This window comes from Lytechinus variegatus, chromosome 18, assembly GCF_018143015.1.
Source record: "Lytechinus variegatus isolate NC3 chromosome 18, Lvar_3.0, whole genome shotgun sequence".
In the NCBI taxonomy this organism is placed as follows: Eukaryota; Metazoa; Echinodermata; class Echinoidea; order Temnopleuroida; family Toxopneustidae; genus Lytechinus; species Lytechinus variegatus.
The window spans coordinates 6,473,949-6,482,781 of record NC_054757.1 but is presented as its reverse complement, the minus strand read 5'-3'; positions in this window follow the sequence as shown (position 1 = coordinate 6,482,781).

The window sequence follows — 8,833 nt, the reverse complement described above, 5'->3', positions numbered from 1 at the left end:
GGCAGGGATACGTCCTTTGCATGGGTTTTGACTCCGTAGGTACGCTAGTGCTCTTATAATGTTGTAGAATAAACTGTTTTTTTTTAATTGAGTAAAGGAATTTTAAGAGCCCTATACTATTTGAAGTTATAAAAATACTAATAATGTTTGAGGCTTAGTTTTGCTTTTGAACTATCACTTTTTCTATCTTCTGATGTCTGTAATTGCTCTACAGTAATTTGGCATAATTACCCTGGCTTTTGCAGAGCAGCTGCTATGCACTTTTGCTTAGGGTGAGCTATTGAAATAACACATGAAAACTCCTGCCTGGTCCCCATTTGTTTGACCCTGAACTTATAACCGTTATTCCGGGTTCTTCAAAAAAAATTAACCTACTTATAATAATTTCTGAAGATTAGTCAGAGTTAGCTATTAAATTTTTTCAAAATATTGAATTGACTTTTAGACTGCAAAAAAATGTTTGATATATATTTTCATCTAATTAATTCAGATTTCTGAAGACAAAAGCTTTATATCCTTGATGTAGTGTTGCTCCCTTAGGAAATTACTTTTTAATTAAGATTTATTATTAAATAGTAGTTTTAGGGTTACGGACCTGCCCTGCTTTGCTCTTTTCTTATGATTTCTCAATTTTCATGATTTATTTCAAATATGAATTCCTTGACCGGTTATAATGAATAGTCCAGCTGACTTCATTAGAATGAGAGAAATGTCATGGTCATTTTAGAACAAGGCCAGTTATGGCTGCTTTCTTAATAAATCGCAGATGTTCTTTAGGCTCCTGGGTGATCATTTAGCATGCAGTTTGTCTGAATGGCTTTTTGAAGACTTGATGAAAAAGTGAGTTACACATATTTGTCATCATTATTGCTTATTTTGTCTCAATAGTGTTACGATACTGCAACAAATAACAGAAGATTTTTAAATATAAAGTTTGAATTTTCCTTTTTTTTATTACAGGAAATAATTATACATAAAATAAAACAAATAATGATCTTACATAAATCTCTTGAAGTGTCCGATGTAAAATCCCGAAGTGATGATGCTATATCCAAGTAATAATCCAAATGATAAAAATCCCAGTTGACTGGCGAAAATTCACAATGATGGCGATGATGAAACTGATGTTGAAGTCCGATGAATAATAAGAGTCACTGCAACGAGTTGAAATGTCCGTGAAGACGATGTTGATGATGATTAACAGTCAATTTCAGCAATCCATGGGTTGAAGCGTGTTCATTGAACAGGTTGATGATGTTGATGATCTCGATGAGAACTGATAATTTCTCAAAATAACTGCAAACAGTTCATTGATGCATAAACTACTCTGATCTGATCTGGTGAAGTGATCTCATATGATGTGATCTCCTGCTCTCATATGATGTGATGGTGTGATCTAATATGATGTGATGATCATCTTGAAAAATCTGCAGCTTTATACTAATTACAAGTGTTCTAGATCATTCTCAAATTTCGACTAATCTACAAGCTTCTAGAATTGTCTTCCAAAAGAACTTTCTCCTTTCAGGAGCAGTCAAAATCCAGAACACTCTTGAATGACCTCATTGAAATCAACAGTGTAAACAAAATACCTAAGCCTATTCATTTCCACTACCAATACAATTCTATTGTTTGGCTTTTCCTTATTCAACAATAAAACTCCTTGGCCTTTAAAAATAGGCAAGGCCTGCATAATAAAAAGACATCCTGGAATGTTCTTTACAATTCTTGGCTATCCTTAAAGGGAAATAACTAATAGATAAATGTAATTGCTTTTAAAATTCTATTACAATTATTCATATATGTAACAATAGTGTTTGTTTCAATGAATAATTGCATTATACATATTGGTCATTCTAATCACCATCATTGTAATCATCATCATCATCGTCATCATTGTTATTGTTTATCATCATCATCGTCGTCATCACCGTCTAAAGCCACACCCATCACCGCTAACACCAAAATCACAACCTTCTTTCTTTTCCCCTTTTTTCTGCATTGTCATACTTTTCATAATTCCCCACATCCTCTTATTATATCATACCACTTACTGAAAGTTTATGTCATAACCCCCCCTCCCCCCACATGTTGGCGGTCTATGACCGTGTTTACACATTGACTCGGCTCGGGTGTTGAATCCGCGAGCCGGGTTGAACACTGCGAAGAAGGGATCAGAGATCGCGTTTATACGTACATATAAAAAGGCGAGTTCAACACGGCTCGCGGATCTCGAACGGAAGAAGAATTATGACGTCGCAAATTAAATGCGGGAAATTCACCGCCGGAATCGAATCTTGTCCGTGCGAACAACAACAATGCCAAAAGTGAAAGCGCGCGCAGTGACCTGGTCAAGAGAGTTCGACACGGCTTTCTGTTAACACACGAAAAAATTGCCGAGTCTGACTCGGCTCGCGGGTTGAAACCTACGATTTTGGCGGATCAAAAAAGCCGTGTTCGACACGGCTCGCGGATCACACTGATCGCGTTTACACAGCACGGCTCGCGTGTCCATGACGAAAATCTCTTGTTTGAGGGCTGTATACCCCATTTTTCCTTATCAACAAATATCTTCTCCCAGTAATACAAATCCTATTGCCCTCAAGAGATTAAATTTAAGTATAGAAACACCTGTTTCTTGACCTCGGTCCGCGAAGATAATTCACCCCAGCATCTACGGTCACAGCAGGGGCCACACACGATGGATTGCAATATGTGTAGTTCCGGAGAGCGCATGGCCATGGATGTATACACGCGTTGATAGAAAGTTTTTTCTTTCTTTCCTTCCTTCTTTCTTTCTTTCTTTCTTTCTTTCTCTCTCTCTCTTCCTTCCTTCCTTTCTTTTTTTTCTTTCTTTCTTTCTCTCTCTCTTCCTTCCTTTCTTTCTTTCTTTCTTTCTTCCTTCCTTTCTTTCCTCCTTTCTCTCTGTCTGGCTGTCTAATTCTTTTCTAGACTTATTTTCTTCCTTCCTTTCTTTCCTTCTTTCTCTCTGTCTGGCTGTCTAATTCTTTTCTTTCTAGACTTATTTTCTTCATCCACCCCCTTTCTACACCTCTAAAGAACGTGCATTTGCCAATCATATCTGTAGTAAGGCCTATAAATGTCCTTTTCTCAAAGCTGAGGTGTAGGCCTATACATAGAACATTAAAATACAAAGACCAGCATTATGAATCACAATGTTTGGATAGCATTTCAATGTTCTATTCATATCTATTCAGACTGGTTGCGTGGAAGTGCTGGGGCCGGCTCGGAGACCTGCCTCTCCAGTCTGACTCTGATTAAGAAACTCTTGAAGTTGAACTTCGTCTGCGATTACTGAAACGATCTTTCCAACACTCCATCTTCCCAACTCATCAATCGCCTGAACTCGCTCTCCAACGATGAACATTTTGACTTACAAAAAAATTAGCACAACATACCTAAGTTAGACATTTAATGGTGGAAACTAAAACGACCCAAAACAAACGGTGGAATGGATGCAGCGCACATGGGCAGTTTACCGGAGAACCACGTATGGTGCAATAATACGTTTGCGATTAAAAAAATAGTTACAGGCATTGTTTGTATTTAAATTATGAATAAGACTTTGGGGTAAAAAAATAATGATTTCATATTTTTGTGCATATCAGCAGCATGATTATTATACTTTGTATGTTGGTATGCCATTACTACTATTTTTCGAACGTTAAGACTGTATCATTGCGCGAGTGAACCCATTTTCTTGCTGGACGGACAGAAACTATGCATGCATCGCGGTCCTTGCATGCTAAGCATACCGTAATTTTTATTCGCTTACTTTCCTTATTTCAAGGTCGATTTTCTTCGTTCGAAATTGAAAATGGACTAGCATTGGATGTCTGAATGTAATATGCCTTTGAAAACGTGTTTAATATCGAATACAATAATTTCATTCCGAAGATCCTTCAACAGGCAGACAAGTCTTACGTAATAGCACAGCGTTGTTTATCATTTCGTCCTTGGCTCAACGCTCATTTAGCTGGCCCGTGGTGGTGAAATCGAGACAAGGGGATTACCTGGCCAAGATGGGTTTATCGGGGTTGGAAAAGTTGTTTGAGATATTCCAAACGCAAATCGGGTATAAAACCGCAGTTTGCAGTCCGAAGTGAGGTCGAGAATCAAACGGGACATTTTCGTAATGGAACCCCCGAGCTGTGTCACTGTGTAAACACGGTATAAGTGTGGCTATGAACATCCTAGGCGCCCTCTTCTCCCGGTGACGTCAAAGACTCCCCACCCCCCTTTGTTTACTCCATAAAATATTTGCGGAGATGACCACTCCATATTTTTTTCCGATGATATCATTCCCACTTTGTACTTGGTAAAGTTTATTAGAAACCCTTTGTTCTCTACAAGGAAATTCAGTTTCTTTGGAGGGGGTTTACTTTCAATGCAACCAAGGCATTTGCCTCATAGTAGCAATTAACCTCCTTTTGCTACTCTACCATAAATGGGTCGCCTGTGAAGCATGGGAAGGTATGTATGTATTCCTTATCTGATGGAAGTTGTTTGTCTCAAATTCCTTTAGAGAAAATCAGATCTGCTTGAAGAGAGGCTAGAAAATCTGGGAGTTTGCAAACACTGCTCTCACACTCCTTTTAAAACTCCTTTGTGTTTTGGCAGAATTAATTTTGTGGTAAAAACCCCTGCTCTTCTGAAAAAGATGATGAATATCTGTTATCTGCTTCACACTATATTGCAAACTCACAATTTGCCCAGATAAGCCAGTTCACGGTTAGCTCATGATCAGCTTTTCTCAAACGACCTTTGTGATTTTTCATTAGGATAAGCACTATCATTTTCAAATGTAGATGTTGCGTAAGCTTTACCAGTAGAGTACTCAAATTCTAAGAACAAAAGGCATTGATAGACCAGGTGACTAGAATAGTACATCGGGGATAAATTTGGAAATCTGTTTTATTGTCTGCCTTTGGCACATTTGACTATTGTTTAGCATTGTTTGGCTATAATACCAGTGATTATGAAAGCTCTATTTATTACTCTTCAGCTTGGATGTGATAAAATTGATATTTTGAAAGGAATACATGAATAGTCATCAAATCATGAATGCCTATGTCAGTGAATTTGAAAGCCGCCTTCATGGTTTATCTCAAATGACCTTTTTCTGCTCGTGCTCAGTTTACAATCGTGAACAGGCTTATTGAAAACACTGGGAGTAGTGAAAGGAGGGGACATTTTTATAATGATGTCACGCTGCAATTGTAATCACCCTCTGTTTTTAAAGGTCAAGTCCACCTCAGAAAAATGTTGATTTGAATCAATAGAGAAAAATCAGACAAGCACTATGCTGAAAATTTCATCAAAATCGGATATAAAATAAGAAAGTTATGACATTTCAAAGTTTCGCTTATTTTCAACAAAATAGTTATATCAACGAGCCAGTTACATCCAAATGAGAGAGTCAATGATGTCACCCACTCACTATTTCTTTTGTTTTTTATTGTTTGAATTGTACAATATTTCCATTTTTACGAATTTGACGGTTAGGACCTCCTTGCTTGAAGCACAAAATGTTAAAATAATGGAATTCCACATGTTCAGGGAGGAATGAAACTTCATTTCACATGACAATGACGAGAAAAATAAAATATTTCATATAATAAAATACAAAAGAAATAGTGAGTGAGTGATGTCATCAACTCTCTCATTTGGATGTAACTGGCTCGTTCATATAACAATTTTGTTGAAAATAAGCGAAACTTTAAAATGCTATAACTTTCTTAGTTTACATCCGATTTTGATGAAATTTTCAGTGTTATGCTTCTTGAATTTTTCTCTTTTTATTCAAATCAAGTTTTTGTTGGGGTGGACTTGTCCTTTAAAGTATGTCTAGATATGATTGTCAGTTTGAAGACTTTTTAAAATGGTAATATATACTTTTTAAAGAATTTAATAAAAATGAATATTTTTTTCAATGCAAGCATTGTTCATATCTGTTATGAATTTCCTTTTAAACCCCAAAATTAATCCTTCTTTTAACATTCATAGAAGATATTCTTAAATGCATTCAGTGATTTAGTGTAAGATACATAAACTTTACATTTGAATGCAAATATAAGCATATCTCTTTATAAAGGGTCGACACCCGATAATATGAACAGGAATATTTTTTGATGCCCCCCCCCCCCGCAATCTCAGCTGGGCACTAAACGAATTCAGCTCTCGAGGTTTGAAGTAATTACTTTCAAGTAGCAAGTGACATCCGCTGATGAGAAACGTGTGTTTCTCATTACATTCCTTAATGGCTTCTACGTATCTTCGTCAACTGACAAATATTAGACGTATCTACTATCTTAGCAGACTGATAACATTCGATTTATACAAAACTTATCTTATCACAGATTAGGAATCCTCTTCTCTTCAAGTATGTTGTTGCTAAAGAGAGGATAGTTGGTCATTAAAAGAATAAAGTTTTTTTGTATGATAATACAAAGACCCTCCGTTCATTTCTTGTTTCTTTTCATTGATAAAATTACTGCAACAAATTGTAGTTTTGTTGAATTTATATTCAACATTTGTTACGAAATGTCATTGATTTGTCTGTAATATCTATTATATTGAATATGTATTGTCACTTTGATTGTATTTTGAAAAAAAAATTGTTGAACGGAAATAAATCTAAATCTATAATCTAAATAATCTAAAATGGATGACGATTATGAGGCAGTGGGGATAATAGCAATTATTTTACTGCTAAATAAAAAGGAAAGAAGAAAATGAAGGATTTGAAGGAGATGAAGATAAGTAGGAAGAGGAGGATACAAAAAAAAAAGTAATAAAGGAATGGAAAATAAGGTACTAACGTAGGCCTAACTGAAAAAGTCCAAATAGAGAATGTACATGTTTCAAAAATATATCTTTGCAATCGCAGTGATGCACATTTTAATAAGAATTGAAGATTCTGGGTTTTTTAAAGAAAGATAAAATGCAATAACAACATGATGAAATATTAAAATACAGCATCTATATCGTGTTTATTGGGTTCAAGATTTTTTTTCACAGATCTTGAGATTCAGGGAAGATAGTGCCTTCACAGATTTTTCTTTCAGAAATACGTTTGGTTTGTGGATCTAGGGAAATGTTTGATGATTCGAAGAAGATGATTGGTTGTCGGGGGAATTAATGAGTCATCATCAAAAATGTCACCTCGGGTCGATTCAAATAACAGAGGGGCTACAAATTCTTGTCATTAATGAAAAGAATAATTCTGAATTTAGAAGGCAGTGATGATCATGAGTGATAAAGTAGTGAAGAATAATATTCATATGCCATGATTTAAGAGGAAATGTTACATGATAAGTTCAAGAAAATTGTAAGCATATGCTAAACACATATTTTTAATGGTCTTTTTTTTTATTAGCAACAAATTCTACTTATTTTAGAAAACATGAAATGAGGCTGGGATTTTTAAATGATCTTTGAATGGATAACATAGTAGAAAACAAAATGTTTTTAACAATTCTTTTTTGCAAATGCCACTAATGCAATCATTATGATGCATTAAATATTCATCTTTTTTTCCCCCTAATGTTGACAAGGTCCTTTAAGCATTTGATAGTTAAAGACACGTTTATTTCTCATCTGTGGACAAATTCAAGAAAACTCAATTAGGGAAAGACATCAGAGGGATCCATTAGCGTGTTCTGAAGCCAATGCTCAGGTCCCATGGATAATTGTTAGTGTTGTTGGCTTCGGTGCAAGTGGTAGAGAATTTCATATCCTTGTATAAATACCATATTTCGGAGATAATTTTTCTTATGTGATAATTTATTACTTGTGAACGACTTTAATGAATGGTTGGAGTTTTTGTTGTAAAGAGGTCACACATAGTCTTTTTTCAATTTTGTGCATGGTTTTGAAATAAATTGTTTGAATTGTATGAAGTTGAAAAAGGGAAAGTTTTATGATTTATTGCATCCAACAAAACCAAGCAATTATTTGTGAGTGAAATTTTTTGCTTTCAGTTTGCAAGAAAGAATGATGGAGATGCTCGTATTCTGCACCTTATGGATTTTAAAGCAGAAATACTACATTAGTTAATGAGATATCGAGTTGCTTTTTGGAGGGGGAGGGGGGGATTTTTTTTTTACAAATTATCGATTATGAAAGAAGGGAGACAAAATGTTGACTTGCATGTGTGTGTTTTTAAGGGGGTGGGACATTGTATTCTTTCTTCATTGAATTTTGAAAGCATCACACAAAGTAGGTCTAAAGTCTGATGAGGAGCCTTGGTATAGCTGAATTATCTTTGTGTTTTTTGTGTGTGTGTGGGGGGTCATCAGAGAAGGTGTAAACAAGGAGTGATAAAAAGAGACGTAAAAATTACTGGGGTGGGGTATGTGAAAGGAAGCGCAGTCATTTATATTGAAAGTGGTAATGGGAGTCTGGTAAGGAGACTCGGTAGATTTGACTTGTGGCCTCAGTGGCATGCTCTCCTTCTACCAGCTGAGAGAAACTTGACACACCTCCGTCCTCAGGCCAAGACAGAGCCTGGAGTAGAAGAAAATTAGTTTAAGAGTTCAGACTTCAAATATCAATCAATCATTCATAAAACTTGAATACTTGGATGAAGACTAGCAAAGTGATCATTTTAGAATTTGCAAGACCCAGGTGTTGTTACGAATTGACTAATGTGTCTAATTGATATCGTCTGATGAAGATTGAGATTTTGTTTACTGTGTTTTCGGTCTTGTTGGTGAGAAAGTGTCTGAGCAATCAAATGAAAATGAGAGACATGGTAAGAGAGAGAGAGTGATGGAAAGAGATGGAGAGAGTGAGTGAGAGAGGGAGGCAG